Below are 22,463 nucleotides of genomic sequence, written 5' to 3'. Positions count from 1 at the left end.
GTGCATGTTTCAACAAATTTCCTCACATCACTTTGCATCTTTGGCCAAAAATAATGTCTTCTTACCTGTTCAAGGGTTTTATCCAACCCAAAATGTCCACTCATGCTTCCACAATGCTTTTCTTTCACAATATTCTCCCTCATTGAACACCTAGGAATGCATAGTTGATGTCCTTTGAATAATAAACCATCTTGGATCAAGTAATCAGCATATTCAACATGGTATGCTTCAGAAAAATCAGAACAAACTTTATAAATTTCATGAAAGTCTTCATCACCTTCATACATACCTTTCAAGGAGTCAATCCCCACACTTTGCAACTTCACCTCTTGCACTATCAAGGATCTTCTACTCAAGGCATCTGCCATCTTGTTTGTGTTACAGCATCATGTATCCTTCATAACAGGAGTAAATCACCCTATAAAATTTTATTCGAAGTCCTTGTCTTTCTTGGAATTCCTCAGTTCAAATCCTTAATCCATTTGTAGATTGTCTTTAAATCTGAAAAGCCAAGTTTTAATGATCGGTTTGAACTCCGTGAACTCATTGAACCATTTTGAAATAGGTTCATAAGGTTCATTTAGGTTCCACAGGTTCTTAGGTGTCTAAGAGGTTTTCATACTAACATTCACTTAAAGTGTTTTGCAGCAGTTCTTTTACTAGTCATGTTCGGTAATGTGTTATATCATCTCTCTCTAGGCATTGAACTCCTTGAACCTGGTTCAAACGGTTCGGGCATGTTCAACATGTTCAACACGGTTCAAAGGGTCAACAACACTTAACATAGTTAATCCTTTTAGAAGAGAGTTTTCCTGGGCGCGGTGTACGCCTTGAACTACTTGAACCCCAATGAAGTATGTTCAGAATGTTCATGCGTGTTCAAATTCGGTGGGTCCCATGAGCTAAAAGATTTGATGGTGCACTTATTGCCAAGTATGAGGAAGGGTGAACCATATCTCAGGTGACGTCAACTGTTTAAGTTTTCAGAGCAAGTAATCATTTTGGGAACTGACGGTTACTTCAAAAATGCTGCCATGCAATGTCCAATCCACAAGCTCAGCACATTTAAACTGATGATTGGAATTATTGCACTTAATAAGTCCGTATCATTGCTTTTTCTATAAGGTATGAAAGGGTTAATTCACTGAAAATTTGTTCCTCATTGTTGCGAAGTTATTTTTCTTGGATAGAAGGTTTGTTTGTTGGTGGTCATCTGATTGCTCTCAACTGTGAAGGTGAGTTCATTTCCTGTCCTCTCCAGTGATTTTTACCTGCTTTTCTTCTCTCGTAGTAAGATTTGTTGAGGAAATAAGGCTTTTCATCTATGAATTATGAAGTCCACGTTACACCTTTTCGGAAACATTTTTAGTCTTGCATGTACAGAGCCCATAGTCAATGATACAGACCTAAAAGGGGAAAATATTGAAGTTTTAAAGGAAAGGGTGTTCAAGGGAATTCATGTTTCCTTTGGTGTGGAAATTCTAAGTAGTGGTCTCATAGAGGCGGCAGCCTTCCCCCCATCTATCCCTTGCCCAGAACTGGTTAGAGAATGTATTGCTAGATACGATCCAATTTCCGAAACCACCGAAACCATCAGGAGAGACAATGGTGAAACCCTCCTTGCCATTAACCATGAGGTAATTTCCTCTATTTTCAAACTACCTGATTACCAGTTCTCAAACTTTTCCCCCACCTAGTCAATCACTGAGTTCAACGCAGATCAAATCGGGCACCGGAATAATGTAGCAAAATACTGTTTGAAGCTTCCCCAAAGGGGTGGTTCCAGATTGCCCAAGAATCCCAATAAGAACCATATGCGTCCTCACATTCATGAAGTCATGTTACTATTGCACCGAGTCAGAGGTTCGGTGGAAGCCTACAATTTTGACGACTGGATTTATTGTTGTGCAGTTGGTATTAGAAGGAAAGCAATACCTTGATTGGGCAGAACTGATTGCCGATTCCATGAGGGAGCAGCTAAGTATGGCCAAACAGTTTAAGCAGAATTTCTTCATGTCCTCATATCTTATATATTATTTGGCATGTGTCAAGGAGATAGTGGAAATACCTAGGCAGCTCACTGAGGGAGAAGTCTCTGTATATGAATTTTACCCTATGTTACAAAAGGATAATGCCTTGCAAGACTTTAGGAGGGTACATAATGCCTTCCTGGGAGATTTGTGCTACGAATTAAAGAACATGAAAACCAAGAGGATGTCTGAGGATGCATAAGCATTGGTGAAGAGATTTGGTAGCTTCTTTATCTAGTTCCCTTGCTTTTGCTACATAAGAGAAGGTAGTTTTGAAGAAGAGCCCTTCAAGCTTCCTCATTTTTGTTTAGATTGTTTTGTTTTAGTAGAGATTTGTAGGCAGTTGGCTACCGTGATTAAAAAGGCTCAACCCAGGGATAAATGGGAAGATCATTTCCCTATTGAGTTAGGGATTTTACCCTGCAGTTCAATGTCGGATACTTTGAGCATTGGAGCGGACTTGAAAAACTTCAATTTCTCACTATACCATGAAAGGAAAGGCTTTGACAATAAGGGTTTCTCCCGAAGTCTTGGTCTAATGCCGTATCTCCCAATTCCATAATTAGAGGACTTCTGGGAGGATTGTAGTGATGAACTCAAGGTGTTAAAAAGGGAAAACATGAGAATGGTGTTGGAGCAAGTCATTTCATTGCAGGTAAAGCTTGACATAAATGGGCTTGAAGAAGATTATCTAGAACTATTTGAACCTAGATACTTAGTCCAAGCTAAAACCAAAGTGTCTCATATCAACTGGGATGGGGAAGAAGAGGATGATATATAGCTAAAAACAAAAAGGGTTTTGGAGAGAACCGCAGAATGGGTTGAAAGGAAGAAAGTAGTGAAATTAGGCGCCAAGTCTAACTCTGTGAGAAATAGTGAGGTTAATCCGCGTTCACCAAAGCATTTTTCTAATCATACTTCTATGCCTGTTCATGCAGATAAGGATAAAAATCCATCTCACATTAGGCACAAGTCTAATCCATCTTTGGACTTCTCTACTCCTCGACATACTAGGTGATGAAGTGCTGCTCAGAGAAGAATGGACCAAACCAAAGATACAGAGGTGAAGGATAAGATTCTTGATGCTCAGATATTTGAAGTTGAAGATCTTGACAGTGACATCGTCAATACCATAGATTCCCATGCAATTACCATAGCCATGACACCACCCTCCAAAGTGATCGAAGGAGAAACTAGTTCCAGTGCAACCCTTACGTGGCTAACCACTTTGATAAATAAAAAATGGATTTTCATTCCCGTGACCATTCCAATTCAAGACATGGTAGTTAAGTACACAGAGAAGGCCCCCAAGCCAAAAAGGTTCAAAACAACTGCTCGACTGGATAATGATGAAGGAACTGGAAAGTGGATTGCCAAGATTGCCTCATACAAGCCCAAGGATGAAGAAAAGGAAGTCAGTGTAGAAGATTTTGAGATCATTAAGGTGGAGCTCGGAAACATGAGTAGGGATTCAGATAATCATTTCTTCTAGGTTTCAGCAAAGAAAATGCTCGCCAGGTCAGAGAAAGACGAGCAGAGAGCTAAAGCAGCATATAAACATTCTCACTCAATTCATTGAAAGCATCGGTTGCTTCGGGGCACTTCCTATATACCATGCTATAGAGAGCTTTGATCCTACTTCACTAGAGAATAAAAAGCTAATGAGTTAGGTTCAACGAGCTAAAAGCATTGCAGAGGCTGTGAAGAGATGGATTGAAGGAGTAATTAAAGATGGAGAAAATTATATTACAAACTCCTAGAAGTTATGTGATGAGATGCAGAGCCTCATTGCAAAAATTCAAAACTAGATTTAGCCATGGGAGAAAGAGGAACATAAATGGGAAAATGTCTTGCCTATGTTCACTAAAATAGAAGAGTATGGAGCTACCAGATTCCTGACAGAGCATTCAATCAAGTTGGTAACAGATGAATGCCAACTCTTTGTGTTGAAGAAGACCATAATGTGGCAGGTGGTCACCTTCAAATCTGTGATTTCTAATGCCAAGACTTTATGTGTATGAACTCCAGGACCTCCAATGCAGTTTAGTTAATGAAAACAGAGTGGTTAATCCTGACCACGATTGGCAGTTGGGGATTTGCGGGTTGAACACGCAGGATGTGATAAAGGTTTTTAGGCTATACATGGAGAAAATTAAAGCTAAAGGAAATTTCATCCCTGAAGATATAACGCAGGTCACCCAGATCGAGTCCATGACATATATCAGTAACGATCAGTTATCGAAGCATGCCGAAAAGATGGTGAAGCATGGATGGAAAAAAGAGGCTGCAAAGGCCAAACTCAATGCTATGAAGAATCCGAACCAATCAATAATCTAGGAACTCGCAACTACCCATGACGCCTAGGAAAGTGGAGAAGAAGATGATGATGGGAAAGCAACATAATGCATTGATTAAGGCCCTATTTTTATATATTTTTCATTCTTATGCAAATGACTTCGGGACATCTGTCCCAAAATACTTTGTTGGTTTTCATAACTGATTCGGAGGAGGTCAAGTTTTTAGGGAGACCTCCTCTGCTCTAAAGACTATAAATTAGATTAAGATGGACGGAATATGGGCTAGATTTTGGTTAGAATTTGTTAGTTTTTACTTAGTTTCTTTTTGGTTTTAGAAGTTCTGTTTTGTTGAAGGAAGTCATTAGACTTTAAAAATCTGGAATTGAAAAGGGTTTTATACATGTGTTGTTGTGTCTTTGTCACATAAGATATATATATATATATATATATATATATATATAAAGGATCATACTATTTTTGGGAGAAGGAAAACCTTTGAGTTTTGAATCTGTGTAGTGATATATCTTTGCATATAGTGAGCTAATCAAATGAGAGTAATCACCTTTCCAATGTAGAATATTATTATTATTCTGGGACTCCTTCCTATGAGATTTTGAAAGATTTTGTGCTTGGAAAAAGATTTTGTTTCTCTTATCTATTTTTATGAACTGTTAAACTGGTGTTCTAAACTTTGTTTCGGTCACTTCTATTTCTCGTGTTGAAGCATTTAGAAGAATATTTTTTCTTTGAAATATGTGTGAATCATTAGCCTCTCATCTAAGAATGAAGTATGTATCCTTACGTTCTTTTAGGTTAAAAGCATACCAATTAAAATTTAATTATATTATTCCCTGAATAACTAATGGAGGGAGCTATACCTATCAAAAATTCAGAGGGAAGTAGTATATGTTACACTTACCCAACTGTTTAGCTAAACTTTTGTCTTTAAAAGAAGGCGATGAAATTTGAAATTAATTAGTTTGAAGAAAGGAAAAATCCGTTCACTAACAGTTTGCAACTCCCTTTTTGTGTTTGATTGTAAAGGTATATGCTTGGATAGATTCTACCCATTTCATATGCTTGTGACTCAACTTCTCATGGCTATTCAAGAAGCTAAGTGCCCGATTGTCAGTAAAAACAACAAATTCTTTTGGAAGGAGATAATGCCTCCACTTTTTCAAGGCTTGAACTAAGGCATACATTTCCAAATCATATGAGGAATACTTACTCTTTGCCTCATTGATTTTCTCACTAAAAAATGCAATGGGTCTAACCTCTTGGCTGAAAACAACCCCTATAGCAATATTAGATGCATCACACTCAATTGTAAAAACCTTTTGGAAATCTAGAAAAGCAAGTACAGGTTGCTTTGCTACCTTTTGTTTGAGACTTTGAAAAGCCTCCTCAGCCTCCTTGGTCCATACAAACTTGTACTTTTGGCCCCCTTTGATGGTTTCCAGGATAGGTGCACACACTTGACTAAATCCTCTTATAAACTTCCTGTAGAAGGAAGCCAAGCCATGGAAGATTCTTACTTCTGTCATTGACCTTGGAGAAGTCCAATTCAAGATGCTCTCTACCTTTTCAAGATCCATCTTGATGCTTCCACTTAAAACAATGAAACCAATATACACCAATTCTTCCTGCATGAAAAGACACTTATCTATATTGATTAGAAGCATAGCCTCTTGCAATCTTTTTAGGACCAAATTCAAATGTTTCACATGTTCTTCTCTATCCTTACTAAAAATAAGAATATCATCCAAGTAAACAATCACAAATTTACCAAGAAAAGGTTTCAGGACTTCATTCATGAGTCTCATGAATGTACTAGGTGCATTGGACAAACTGAAAGGCATTACCCTCCACTCATAAAGGCCTTCATTGGTTTTAAAGGCTATCTTCCATTCATCTCCTGCCCTTATTCTGATTTGATGGTACCCACTCTTCAAATCCACCTTTGAATACCACCTTGCACCCCTTAGATGATCCAACAAGTCTTCAATCCTAGGCATAGGGAACCTATACCTGATAGTAATCATGTTAATGGCCCTTGAGTCTATACATAACCTCCATGTACCTTCTTTCTTAGGTGCTAGCATGGCTGGAACAACACATGGACTCATACTTTTAGAAATCAAACCCTTATCTAAGAGTTCCTGGATTTGTCTTGCCATTTCCTCATTTTGTTGGGGTGTTAACTTATAGGCAACCTTATTGGGAAGTGTAGCCTCTTGAATCAGATCAATGTTATGGCTAATCTCTCTAATAGGAGGTAAGGAATCAAGTAACTCCTTGGTTACAATGTCTTTGTAGGTCTCAAGCAAATCATCCACCTCCTTTGGTCCTACCCTCCTAGATTCTTCCTTCTTTTTGTGCACCTTCTTTTCTTCTTGTTGTGGCAACACAACCAAATCATAACAAGGAGTATCCTCCTCTTTCAAGCATTCTAAAAACTCTTTCTCACCTACAAACAAAAACTTAGAGTCTTTTGATTCTTCACCATTATCAGGGAGGGGTAGTAGTGTTACCTTCTCACCTTTATACCAGATGGTGTATGTGTTCTTCTCACCATCATGTTTTGACTTCATGTCATATTGCCATGGCCTTCCAAGAAGCAAATGGCATGCATCCATGGGTACAATGTCACAAAGTACCTTGTCCTTGTACTTGCCAATAGAAAACTCCACCCATGCTTGCTCCTCTATGATGGTATGCTACCCCTTTGTGAGCCATGAGACCTTATATGGTCTTGGATGCTTGATCTTCTTCAAATTTATTTTCTCTACTGCCTCTATGGATAACAAGTTATCAGTAGAACCCGAATCAATCACCACACTACATACTTTGTCACCACTTCTACAAGTAGTTCTGAAAAGTGCCTTCCTTTGGGGTGCCTTTGGTGGACTAGGTTCTTTGATTAGTGTCCTTCTCATCATCATGATCTCTCCTTGTTCAGGCTACACAAAGGATCCATGAGAGTAAAAACTATGTGTTTCCTCATCTCTCACCAAATTTTCTCTCCTTTCACCTTATTTGTTTGCCTTCTCTGGACATTTGGATGCAACATGCCCCATTTGATGACATCTATAGCACTTTATGCCTTATAGGCCTCTTCCTCCACCTCTTCCTCTAAAGTTTCCTCTCTTTCCATTGAAAGATCCTCTAGAGCTGCCTTCCCCTTGTTCATTTCCTTGACTTGATTCACCAAGGTCTTTGGAACCTTGTCCTCTTCCTTGTGATATATTTCTGCCCCTATTTCCAAAGTCTTTTTGCCCTCTCCCTCTTCCACCTTGATCACTCTTCCTCTTGATTTTTTCTTCAACCTTCAAAGCAAGTTGAAATTTTTTTTGGACTGTGGGAGGGCTTCTTAGATTGAGTTCATCTTGAATGGTAACTCTCAACCCTTGCAAGTATCTTGCAAGCTTCACACATTCAGGCTCCACCACATTGGACTTCATCACCAATTTATGGAACTCTTGAGTATAATCTGAGACACTCATCTCCTTTTGCCTCAAACTCATTCTCCTCTTATGAAGTTGAACTTCATAATCATCAAGAACATAGGCATCCATGATCAATGCAACCATCTTCTTCCAAGTGGTCACTTGATTCTTCTTCTCCTTCACCCTATCATCTTGAGTGAAATTCCACCATGTAAGGGATGATCCCTTCAACTTGGACTTAGAAATCTTAACCATCTGATTTTCAGGTATGTCCTCACATTCAAAGAAACTTGTGAGGGCATCAATCCATTCCACAATAGTATCTGGGCTCAAGTTCCCATCATAGGAAGGTAGGTCCAACCTAACATCCATGGTCCTTCTCTCCATGGCCTTCAAGGTCTTCACATGTAGTCTCTGATTAGCAGGCACTTCTTCTTCCTCATCCTGCTCAAGGGGTTCCTCATCACTCCCCTCTTCAACAACATCAAAGTTTACACCACTTTTCTTATGAAGTTCCCCATTAAGTCTATCAACCTCCTTCTGCAAGGAATCAATCTTGTGAACCAAGTTTTGACCTTTCAAAAACTTTACTATCTATGCATTAGTCATCCTTGATGACAACTCACCCTCTTCTTCTTCCCCTAACATGGATAAACTAAAACAATCCTTCTCCTAAGGATCACACTTTCTTTGATACCAATTGATGTAGAGGTATGGTTCCAACAACTTGAAAATGCTCCAAATTGCTCACTTGCTCAACTGGCAACCCAATCCCTTTCAAAAGAGATTTTCCCAACCAGACCTCACACCTTTACAAGCAATAGATCAATGTCTCATTTGAATTTTTTTCATCCTTATAACCCCCCACTGAGACATTTTACAAAGGCTATCAACTTTGGTTTGTCAACCCCACAGGCAAAGTGCTCAAAAGTTGCTCAAATGACCCACACCCCTCCAAAATGGTTCTACAAGTCCAGAAAGACTCAAATAAATTTTATTAGGATCCACAACCTCCAATGATGGTGAAAAACCCTCAAATTGGGTTTATCAAATCTCAAAGGGGTCAAAGTGCAAAATGGCTATTCTAGCCAACTAGCCCTCAAAAGTGACTTTTGGGTTTCTCTCCCAAAAAATACAAAGGACAAAGCAATTTTATTTTATATTCACCATTAAAAAACTAGGACAACACTTTTTCCAAAAGGGTTTGATTTGGAACCTCCTACAAATACCATTTCTAGTAAACCCTCAACTAGGCTAAATGGGGCTAAATGAGCACTTTAACAAAGGAACTACCCTCCAAACCTAAAATTTATAAAGGGAAGAAATTGGAACACCTTGGGGTATCAAAATAATCACCAAATAACAAGTTATAGCTTTTGGTTTGCATTAAAACTAAAGTTATGGGGATTGTTCATGAATTTTATTCAATTCCCACAACCAGTCACATAGAGATGCCTGGCCAAATTTAATAAAATCTCACCCAAAATGCATCCTTTCAGTCTAAAAACTTTTGGATATTAAAATAAACTCCAAAATCCTCCATTTCACCAAGTTTTATAATTTTCCCATGGTGGATTTGAAGAAATGGGAAATTGAAGCTGAAGCCCTAGGAAAGGGCACTTTTCCGGGCTTTTTGGATCTGTTACAACTTTTCTCCCTCAATACTCCACCTCCAGACCTCTGGTTGGATTCAAAAGAAAGGTATTTCACCCCTCTAACTCCCCATGAAATAATTTTTCAGTTTGGAGGTCGTTAAAATCTGTACCAACCAAAAGAACGGCAAATTTTCTGGAAAATACAGTTTTTTATTGATTCCAAATATCAAGTTTTACAAATTTCAACCACCACCACCTCCACACGATTTTGTTGAGGAATTTTATAGTTCTCCCAAAATTTTAAAACTTATTTTAGATGGTTATGAACATTGGGAAACCAATTACAACAACTTTTTGAAAAGTTGCTTTACAAATTGACAACTTTGTCAATTTTTGACAATTTTTGACAATTTTTGCATTTTGCCATTCAAACTAATTTTATCATCAACCTAGGGACCTAAACACATTAAAATGGATCTAAATAGACCAAAAAAACCTTCACTCCCTAATTCTACTCATCCTAAGTCCCTTTGACCATAGTTGACCATAGTGTTTATAATGCACCCTAGGCCACTAGGCCTTACAAAATGGACAATTAGGACCTTATTCCAAAATAAAACATAAAAAAAGGATTCTTTGATCCTTCCCAATACCTTTCTATCAAAAACATGAAGTTTCAATCAATAAATTATGAAATTGAGGCTTGTGCCCTTGCACCAGTGGTGTAAACCGATATGTGTGCAATAAGTGAAGCGGTATGCTTGTCCAAGTGAACCGGTATGATGTTGTGAACCGGAACCAGTATGTCAGAATGAGAACCAGTACATGGAATGTGGTAGGACTACCGGTTGGTAGTCTTAGCTTTAGGATTTCTGGTTGAAGTGTTCCAAGCCTGTGTGATTCAACCGATGACATTGTGTGATGAGTTAGCATTGTAATGGAGATCAGATCGTGTTGCCATGTTAGCCTCATGCACGTGAAGGATCTTGCATGAAGGAGATTGATCCTATCTACCTTGAGAATGGGAAAATTATTTGCAAATGGTGGAGAACACATGATGGGTTATCACCTCCATGAAGCAGTGAAGAATGAATGATGGAGAATGTCTTGAGATCTATTCAAGATCGTTGTATTCAAATGCAAAGTGCTCAATGGTCAGGATTGAACCGATCAATTGCTTAACCTAAGTGTTTAGGGTTTAGGGTTTATGCTGCCGACCTATTTGTGTTCTATAAGGTCGATGTTGTGTTTCATGTTGAGGTTGTTGGAAAATTTTGTGTGTGTATCTAAGTGCACAGATACGTGATTATTGCTAGACCAGATAAGAGGATTGATACCTGCATAGTGTGTGTGCAGAAGGAAGGAACTAAAGTGGATCTGGATTGACATCGAGTGCTATTACCAAATCATTGTAATACATGTTGATCTTTAACTACTTCAATAGTTGGAAAATACCTTAACCAGGTAGCTTTAACCAGCTTGTTCTAAATCCTTTAACAAGGTGACTCAAATCCATTGAGTTCATAAAATCCTCTAACAGGGTTTAACCCTTAACCAGGTATTCTAGCCATCCCTAATCGGGTGATCCCTAACAGGATCAGTTCCTAACAAAACCTATTGTAACAAACTTTAATCGGACTAGGCTTCTAACATAGCGGACTTCTAAAGAGTTCAAAAATAGCTTGTGGGTATTCATCCCCACCGTGGTTTTTCCCAGTTGGGTTTCCACGTGAAAAATATGTGTGTCATGTGTGATGCCTCTTTCATGTGATGCTTTGTTATTTTCTGTAAAGCGGTGAATCATGTTATGCTAGTAAATTATTGTATCTCTGATGATAGATTATCTATTTATGTCTTAGGTTGTATGGAAAGTTAAGTGTTGCTAGTTTATGTCTTTCCCAGTAGCTTTGTGTTTAACCAGTAGTAATCTGGTTCTGACCAGTGCTAGTGATTACCAATCAAGTTCACTATTTGCAGTAAAATTGGTTAGGAAAAATTTTCTGTGCCTGTACTGATTCACCCCCCCTATCAGTACCAGTTTGGTACTCACCATTCATCATTGAGTTATCAATTGGTATCAGAGCATCCTCCAGGTCCTCTGTGTTGTAAGCTTAACTGCTTGAGGGAAAGATCCTATTGTAATGATGAAGAGGGAAGGTCCAAAGTTCAGCAGAGATAACTTTAAAATATGGAAGGACAAAATGAAGATATACATTAGAAGTATGGGTGCTCAACATTGGAGCTATGTTGAGAACATTTATGTTATCCCTACTGGTACTCTCACCGATGACCAAAAGAGAGATATTCAGGAGAATGGGCAAGTCATGGAAGCCCTAATTAGTAGCTTATCTAACATTGAGTTTATTGATGTCCAAGATAAAGACAATCCCAAAGAAGTATGGGATACTCTTGAGAATATCTATGGCGGTGATGAGCATGTAAAACAAGCTAAGGAAGAAAGCCTTAGAGGGAAGTTTGAAGACATGCGGATGGTTGAAGGTGAGACCATTCAACAATATGGAATATGAATCAAAACCTTTGTTGGAGATATCAAGAGTGAATGTGGTAAAATGGAAGATTCCACTGTTGTCAGCAAATTTTTGAGATCCTTACTACCGGTCTATGCAATAAGGGTTGCTGCTATTCAGGAGTTGAGATCTATAGACAAGACTAAGGTATCCCTAGACTCCATCATTGCAAAGTTGACAGCCTATGAGCTAAATAGTTTTGATGGTTGTATTCAGAAGACTGAATCATCTTTTAGAGCATTTGTTGCACCATCCAGAAAAGGAAAAGAAGCAAGCACCGACAGAGAACCAAGATAGGGCAGAGAAATGGATGATGAGGAGATTCTGATGGAATTTGAAGCTCTTCTTGCCAAGAGACTTCCTAAGGGAACCAAAAAATATAGAGGTAAGCTTCCTTTGAAATGTTTTTCTTGTAACCGGATAGGACACATTGCTATAACTTGTCCTAATGGTGACAATAAGGACAAATCAAAAAGGTTCAAGAAGTTCAAAGGAGGAAACCGGAGAAACTATTTTGTAGCAGTTGATGAAGGTGTCACTGATGAGGAATCAAAAGATGAAGAAAATGAAGATATTGTGTTTGTTGCAGTCATGGAAGATGTGTTAGACAAAAAGGCTCTTGTCTCCTGCTTTGATAATTCAAATGAGTGGATTATTGATAGTGGTTCTTCTCACCATATGACTGGTGATCGGAGCAAGTTTATATCTCTAGAAGAGTATGATGGTGGTGTGGTTTGCTTTGGTAATGATGCACCAAGTATGGTCAAAGGAAGAGGGTCCATCTCTCTAAATGGAAAGAGTAGTGCTAACAATGTGTATTGGGTGGAAGGTCTCAGACATAATCTATTAAGTGTTGCCTAGCTAAATGACAGTGGACTCACTCTGGAATTAAAAAATGGAGTGTGCAAAATCAAAGGAAAGAATGGTGAATTGATGGCTAGCGGTATGCAGACCAAAGGTAACTTATTTCAGCTGAATGCAAATATAAGTACATGTCTTATGGCTAAGTTTGATGATAGTTGGATATGGCATAGGAGACTCTGCCATGTAAACTTTGATAACATTGTGAAGGCCAGTAAGACCAAGGCAGTTAGAGGATTACCTATGCTGAGAAAACTGGAAAATCCTTTGTGCAGAGAGTGTCAACTAGGGAAAATGTCTTCCTCAACCTTCAAAGGTAAATCTTTCACTACTGACAATTTACTTGATCTTGTGCATACTGATTTGTGTGGTCCTATGAAAACTAGGAGTGTGCAAGGAGATAGGTATTTTATGATTCTAACAGATGATTGCTCAAGAATGATGTGGGTCACATTCTTGAAGGACAAATCTGAAGCTTTTGGAAATTTCAAAGCCTTCAGAGCACTGGTAGAAAAGGAAAGCGGTAGAAGAATCAAATGTCTTAGAACTGGTCAAGGAGGGGAATTCACTTCTGGTGAATTCAACAAATATTGTGAAGAGAATGGCATCAAGAGGCAACTATCTATCCCCCAGACTCCACAACAAAATGGCTTAGCAAAGAGGAACAACCGAACTGTGGTTGAAGTGGCTAGAACTATGCTGATCCAAGGAAAAGATTCTCACACCTTTTGGAGACAAGCGATGAGCACTGCAGTCTACACAATGAACTGGGTACTCATCAAGAAAGGTAAGGATAAGACTCCTTATGAGTACTAGACTGGTAAGATACCAGTGGTAAGCTACTTTAGAGTGTTTGGTAGCAAATGTTATATCAAGAGGAGTGAACATCAGAGCAAGTTGAATGCAAAATGTGATGAGGGAATATTCCTAGGATATTCCACCAAGAGTAAAGCTCTCAAATGCTTCAACAATAGGACTCAGAGAATTTTTGAAAGTATCAATGTTAAGGTTGATGAAAACTCTAGGAAACCTGAGGAAACCGACAATGAGCAAGTAGGAGATGAACCGGTAGTAACCTTCTGGGAACCGGTTGCAAATCAATCCAGTACTAGTAATTGTGCTCCTACACCGGTGGATGTTGATGCTGATGAAGATGAGGATGAAGAAGAAAAGAAAGAGGAATCTGTTAAGAAAATACCTAGGTATGTCAAACTCAATCATGATCCAAAGAAAATCATAGGAGACAAGGATGCAGGAATCCTTACAAGAAGAAAGGTTAGAGAAAACTCATGTATGATCTCTGAATTTGAGCCTAAATCATTCAAAGAGGCACATAAAGATGAAGATTGGATCAAGGCAATGGAAGAGGAACTTGATCAGATAGAAAAGAATGGTACATGGTCCTTGGTACCCAAACCAGAGCATAAAAATGTCATTGGTATGAAATGGGTTTTCAGAAATAAGCTGAATGAAGATGGGATAGTGATAAGAAAAAAAGTCAGACTGGTGTGTAATGGGTATGCTCAAGAAGAAGGAGAAGACTATGGAGAAACCTTTGCTCCAGTAGCCAGATTGGAAGGAGTTCGTATGCTTCTTGCATATGCATCTTTTAAAGGATTCAAGGTATACGAAATGGATGTAAAATTTGCATTCCTAAATGGAATACTTGAAGAGGAGGTGTATATAGAGCAACCAGATGGGTTTGCCCTATTAGAAGACAGTGACATGGTGTGTAGGCTACATAAAGCCTTATATGGACTAAAGCAGGCACATAGAGCATGGTATGAATGCTTGCACTCCCATCTTGTGAAGATTGGATTTGAAAGAACAAGTGAAGATAGCAATATCTACTTGAAATTAGAAGGAGATCAGATTCTTATCTATGAAGTATTTGTTGATGACATCATCTTTGGAGGAGATGACAAGATGAGTCATGATTTTGCAGATGAGATGAAGAAGGAATTTGAGATGTCACTCATAGAGGAGATTAAGTTCTTCATTGGACTGTAGATTCAACAAATGAAATATGGAATCTTTATTACTTAGTCCAAGTATGTCAAAGAGGTATTGAAGACCTTTGGCATGGAAGACAGTAAACCGATTGGTACACCAATGGTGACTAGTTGTAAACTATCAAAAGAAGATGACTTAGCACTAGTAAATGAGAAGGAATACCGATCAATGATTGGTAAGTTGCATTATGTAGTGCATAGCAAACTGGACATTGCACATGCAGTGGGTATTGCCACTCAGTTTCAGCAAAGCCCAAGATAATCCCACTTGGTAGCAGTCAAGCGGATTCTTAGATATCTGAAGGGAACTATTGACTATGGGTTATGGTATCCATACAATAATGAGTTCAACCTGAAAGTATTCACAGATGCTAATTGGGCTGGTAATGTAGATGACCAGAAGAGCACAACCAGTGGTGCATTCTTTCTCGGTGGTAGACTGGTCTCATGGATGAGTAAAAAGCAGAGTTGTATCTCTCATTCTATAGCAGAAGTGGAGTATGTTGCAACTTTTATGAACTATACCCAGACTATTTTGATGAAGCATGTATTGAATGGCTTCAAAGTTCCTGTATCTGAACCGGTAAATATATTATGTGACAATACAAGTACAATTAACATATCCAAGAATCCGGTTTTACATACTAGAACCAAGCACTTTGAACTCTGTATACACCTAAAAATTGGCTATGAGCAATTAAATAAATATTTTATATTTATTTAATATTTATTCTTCTATTAAATAGTTAATTTGAAAAGATTAATTAATTTAATTCATTTTCATATCTTTCTATTAATTAATATTTTATTAATTAATTCATTATCCTATTCTTTCAAATTAATTAAATATCTAATGTTTAATTATCCTATTCCTCTAATTAATTAAATATCTAATATTTAATTATCTTCTCCAAACAATTAAATATCCAATATTTAATATTATTCTCCTATCCTATAGTCTCAAATATTAAATAATTCTCAAAATTATTTAATCCCTTTTCCAACTCACCCTCCATCTCCACTTCATCTTCCCTTTGCCAACTCATCAAACATGTGGCTAAAGAAATTAATATTCCTTAAATATTAATTCATGATTTATCTTCAACCTCCAAAATTAATGAAATTGTGTACGTACACACATTTCATAACCATTTCCTATATTCTCTCCAACACCCCCTACATCTTGGGAAGGACTTGAGTCCACTTGTCCTACCATGCCTAAATTTCCTCCAACCATCCCTAGATTCCCTCAGACAACAACCTAGTCAAGGTGAGATGAGTGACACTTGTCTTCTCCTTCCCCCTTTCTCTCAACCTTCACCTTTGCTCATAGCCATTCAAATCTATAGATCTGAGCATGATCGTTGATCTAAGCCACATCATCTAATCCTCTCAAAGTCTATAAAATCAAGAGCTTTAGTTGAGAGGAAGTTAGTCTTCAAAAATAGTCTTCAAGCCAATCTTATGCATCCGTGAGTTTTTGAAGCAAATAGAAAATATCATTTTAGCAATATAATCATATAGTATTATCATTTTAGCATAATCATGTAGCTTTGCATATCATACTATCAGTTAACTACAAGTTATGAGTCCATTCTTCATATGCCATCTTGGAAGCCAACAGTGCCTTGTCTAAGAGCACACCATCTACAACCAAGAACAGTGGAGTTAGGACACAATGAGACATAAGTCATGAAGGTAAAATAATATTTTATTTTAATATGTATTTCATGTAGTTTCATTGGTGGATTTTGGATTTCCTGTATGCATTTCCATTGTATTTTGTGAAACTAACTTATTGCGGGTAACATTCTAAGGATGAAATTCAAGCCTACACATTTTGGCGCCCACTGTGGGCCTCAAACCCATGCATATATCTTTAAAAATATCGCAAAAATAAAATTAACATATTTTGTAATGCAGATTCATGTATGTGTGAATTTTGACAGCGCTTTTGCATCATAGGTTAATGCTTTTGCATCATTGGTTAGCGCATATGTCATGTAGGTTAGTGCTTTTGCATCATAGGTTAGCGCATATGTCATGTAGGTTAGCACTTTTGTCTAAAACTCAGCGCTTTTGCATCATAGGGTAGCACTTTTGTAACGCAAGTTAGCACTTTTGTAACGCAGGTTAGCACTTTTGACAGATAGCTTTAGGCTTGTAGAAGCCCACCTAAGGTTATGGATTTTCACTAACTTCTTTTTTTTTTTTAAGGTTTCTAATAGTTTCTTGCAGATTTGGAGGAGTTAAATTAGGATTTAGTGATTTCTTTTCTAGCTATTTCAAAGTTGGTTAAAAAGAATTCATATTTCCTTTTGGGTAAAAAGAACTTCATTTTTCAAATTTGGTGTTCTAAAAAGTACCTCACTTGTTTTTGGGCTCTAAAAATAATCACATTTGCAAGGTAAAAAGAACAACAAATCAAACATTTACTTTCTTGCAAAGTTAGGATTCACACGTCAAATTTTGGGCTCTAAAAAGAACAACAATCTTTTATTTTCTTGCAAAGGTAAAAAGCACAATCAATCTTATATTTTGCAAGTTAAAAAGAACAATCAACTTGTCTATTCTTACGAAGCAAGTTACTTTTTGCAACGATTCATTTTGTTGACCAAGATTTCCAATTCCTAGTTTAGAAAATCATTTGCTATATGGGGCTAAAATAAACACCATGCTTGTTGGAGCAACATCTCCAAGTAGAGGATAGATCACATTGCTATGGAAAGTTAAAAACAACACTTGTATTTTGTGTCTCAAAAGTGGTAGGTATATGCTCTCCCCTTAATTGGGTGTTCAAAAAGCCAAACCCACTCTTTTACGCTTTCTTTACTTTCAAGCAATTAAATCCTTTAGAGGGTCTGTCTTCCCAAGCTTCCTTGAGGGGGCCAGTGAGAGGGGAACGACCTAAAGTGGAAACGGGCTAATACCGATTCCTTCCAATCCACTATAAATAAATAGTGTTTGTGATGAAAGTTCAAACAACATGTGCTGATAAGTTCATACCGACACTATGTTTCACCATAAACCCTATGGAGTATAACCTCTATAGGCTGGGAACCTTCTGTATTTATAGAGCTGAAAGTGCCGCATGTATGGCCACATGACTGGAAGCCTTTACTAAAAACTATTTGTACTAGTTGCCAAAAACCTTCTAGTTATTGGCGTAGGAGGTCGGACCTCTAAAGTGACTCACACACATACGGTTCCTAGTAGAGATATAAAGTTTTCCATGAGGAGATTTCATTGAAACTGGTGCTTGGCTGCCCTGAAGAAGTGAGTGTTGAGGGTGGAGCCAATGGGGTCAAGCATCTAAATATCTGCTTTGAATAGCGTAGCCTTAGGGGAAACTCCATGTGAGATTCAACAACTATTGTCTCAGCCTGCCATAGGGATTTGTACTTGCTTGTGCTTTTCATATATTAAAAATTGTGTCTTCTATGTCTGTAACATGTTCCAAATGGTCAAAAATTGAAGAAAATTATCATCTACAAGAGATCAAAAATCAACAAATTTCTGAAAAAGTGTGATCAAAAGGATAAAACAAAAAGCATTCCAATGCTTGAAACACCAACTCAAAATCAAAGTATCAAAACATCAAAATATCAAAATAATTCTTGAAGTAGGTTTGTCTCTAAACCATCACGTATTTTCAAAGTAGCTCAAACAACTAGGTTGCTAATCCTACATGTTATTCCCAAAAGATTCTATAAACAACAACATTCAACAAGCTATTGATTCAAACATCTTAAGTGCAAAAATCAACATCCTTGTCAAGTCTCTCATCAGGATAATCAAATCCACTATCACAAAGCTTGATCAATCTATACTAGGTTCCTAATCTTGGATATATCTTTCCTATTTTGAACTTAGGTTACATCAAAACCAAAATTGCACCAACATTGGAATCAAACTTGTAAACTGTCAAATGCTTATATGACTTTTAAGTATCACCTTAAGAAAAGAAAACCCAATTACAAAGCTACTCAAAAGAGAATAAGATTATTGTATATCAATCGCAAGATTACATTCCTACACCATTTTCGTCACTACTTACGTGGCTGCGGTACAGAATTTGACGGTGAAACTCTACAAAGATGTGCTTTTCAACAAAGAGATGTTTTATCCCAACAAACAAACAATAGTGGTAAGATCAATAAAGCATATCTTCCTAAACCAATAATCACCTATTGACCTTGTCCTTGGGAACTTTTGACAACTTTGAAATAAACACATGCCAGTTTGGACTAGAGCCCAATACGAACAACTTAGAAAACAACAACAAATGGAGGAAGAAGATACCACTTTTGGATTTACCATTGTTGATGAAGAAGCAGTCAATAGCACCATTAGAGACCTTGAACAAGATTTCAAATTTGATAGGCTAATGGAAAAATTGTTAGCAAAACAAAAAGAGAAATATCTCTTGATGTTGGCAAAATTTGGAGCTAAACTACCACAAGACTTTAACATAGAAAACTTAAAACAAGATGCGGAAGCATGTAACACCCAAAACATAGATGAGCCAAATAGCGAAGATGCAAATAAAGAAAGCAATGAAGAAACAAGGAAAGAAAGGGATGACAAAAGAAAAGAACATAATGACAAAAGAAACAATGTGGATAATCCATTATCAAACCTTGCTCAACAAATACAAACCCTACAACAGCAGATACAAGACATGCAAAATGGGACAAGTTCCAAGAAGTATTCATTAGAAGACATATGCCCATATCCCTTTGATAAAAAGCTAAATATGATACCATTTCCGCAACATCGCGAGATCCCTAAATATGACAAATATGATGGAAAATCTTATCCTCAAGATCACATTAGGGAGTTTTGTACTATGAGCATGGAATTTTCTCACGAGGAAACTTACCTTATGCATCTTTTTCATAGGAGTTTAAATGGACAATCAATGGAGTGGTTTTCAAGATTGCCATCTGGAATCAAATCCTTTGAAGAACTTGTGAATAGGTTTATTTCACAATATTCCTACAATATAAGGAATGAAATAACAATGCTAGATCTTTGCAATGTTAAACAAAAGAATGGAGAATCTTTTATGATCTTTTTACAAAGATGGAAACACATGTTTAATAGGTATCCCTGGGATGTACCTAATCAAGAAAAAATGGACATATTCATTGATAATCTTATTAGTGAAATGAGTTATCGACTAAGGATGCAATGTCCTCCCTCTTTTGCCAAAATGATCGAAAATGGTCTGAAAATAGAGAACGCAATGGTAAAGAAAGGAGAACTAAAACTTTACAATAATTCATACAACAATAACAACAACAACAACAATGACAAACCCAAGTTCTGGTCAAAGAATAGGAATGTTAGCAATGAAGGAAATGATGATAACAATATTGTGAAACAACAACAACCAATTTTCAATCTATCAAGTCAAATCCCAAGCAACAACAATCTAGAAAACAATAAAGCCAAATCCTTTTTCTCTAATCCTCGGAGAAAATTCACAAATATTGGAGAATCTTTAGAATCGGCTCTAAAAACTTTGCTTGCTAATAAATTGATTGTTTTACCCAAAGCAAGAATTTATGAACCACTACTCAAGCCAAATTGGTGGAATGACAATCATTTTTGCAATTATCATCAGAATAAAGGACACCTAACAAATGATTGCCAAATATTGAAATGGATTATCCAAGATCTAATTGATAATGGAACCATCACAGTGGATGGCCATAAGATGAATGAATCACACTTGGCTTTTAAAACTCCACTTCCAAACTATGATAAAGGTGAATCATCCCAATTGGAAAATGACAAAGGAAAAACCAAAGTAAATTACACTTATACATATGACGATGTAGTAAATGTGACAATTGTTAATGAAAATCAATCTTCAGAACCAATCAACATTATCACAAGAAGTAAAGAAAAGGTTACCTTTCCAGGTATAGCAAAAGACTCAACATCCACATCACAACAATACAGTTTAGTAGAGAAATTACAACGAATACCCGCTCAAATATCATTTCTGGAAATTCTCAAGATTTCACCTATGCATAAGGAAATTTTGGAGAAAGCTTTAGTGGAAACAACGGTTTCAAAAGATTTGGATATAGATCAGTTCCAAAACATGGTAGGACACCTTATAGCTCCTCATTGCTTATCATTTTCTGAAAATGATGACACATCTTTACAACATCCTCACAATGCTCCTTTGTATGTTGAAGTCTCCATTAATAAAACTCATGTCAAATGTGTACTCATAGATGAAGGAGTTGGCTTAAATATTTGTGCATTAAGTTTGATAAAAGTTTTGGGATATTCAGTGAATGTAGTGGACCTGAAAAACAAAATAACCATCAAGGCTTATGATGAAGCAGAATGTTCTTCTAAAGGAACTGTTGTGCTACCAATAAAGATAGGACCCATGGTAAAGGATACATTGTGTCAAGTTTTAGACTTGAATATCTCCTACAACATTCTTCTAGGAAGACCCCGGATTCACAAGATACAAGCAGTTCCTTCTACATATCATCAATGTGTGAAATTTCCTCACGAAGGGCAAGAGATCACTATAATTGCAGATTCTAGTCAATATTGCAATAATTTGAAGCCAACACAAGATACAAGAGTTCCACATAATAGAGAATTAGTATATTGTACTAAAGAAATTCAAGCAAAGTTATGGGAAACTTTTGAAGAAAAGCTCAGGTTAAATGATGAAGGAATGGGAAAGTATTCTTTGAATAAATTTTCACTTTCCCCTAAGTCATATGGAAAACCTACAGATATTCAGTCACAGACATCAAGCAAATCAAAACATATGTTTAAAGGAACCTTTGTTAGTGTTGGAACCCTTGAAGAGGAAAATGAAGACAAAGACTTTCTTGGTTAGTTATACAAAGATGAAGATAAAACTATAGCAATAGCAGTAGAAGTCAATATTCCCATAAAACAATATGGCAAAGGATATGAAATCATGCAAAAGATGGGATATGAAGGAAAAGGACCAATTGGTAAGCAACATCAAGGTATATCAGAACCTATTTGTCCACACTCACAATCCATAGAAGATAAATCTGGTTTGGGATACCTGAAGTCTAATCAAAAGCAACACAATACTCAATAGCAAAAATGGAGAAAGAAATAAGTTTCTAAAGGAGACAATTGGCAAGAAAAGCTACATCAAGCGGCCAAAATAGTAGCCAATAAGAAAAAGAAGCAAGAAGATCATGAAAAGAAAGAAGAAGAGACTACTATCAAAGGTGAAGAAAAATCTTGTCAACAAGTTCTGAAAATACAAACAAAGGCAAAATTTGAACAAGATATTCCAGAGGTAGTAAAAATAGAAATGATAGAAATCAAGGAACTTTTTGCACCACATGACATTCCAGTATAGTATAGAGGAGTAATCTTAGATGAGGATTCAGAAACAGATTCCAATGAATATGAATGGAGTTCAGATACCTTATCCACTACATCAAGCAAAGAACACAATGAAGATCAAGCAACTATCACAAAAGAAGACTTGTCTATTGTAGAACAAAAGATAAAATTAGAAAGAAGACAAGAGAAACTCAAAATTCAGAGAAAAGAGGCGTATGCAAAAAGGAAAGCAAATGACAAAAACAATGACACAATGCGACAAGAAGCGCAAACAAGGATCAGATATGCAAGAACCATAGAAGAAATAAGAGATAGTCAAGTTG

This window comes from Cryptomeria japonica, chromosome 3 (assembly GCF_030272615.1).
Source record: "Cryptomeria japonica chromosome 3, Sugi_1.0, whole genome shotgun sequence".
In the NCBI taxonomy this organism is placed as follows: domain Eukaryota; kingdom Viridiplantae; phylum Streptophyta; class Pinopsida; order Cupressales; family Cupressaceae; genus Cryptomeria; species Cryptomeria japonica.
This window is presented reverse-complemented; position numbering follows the sequence as displayed.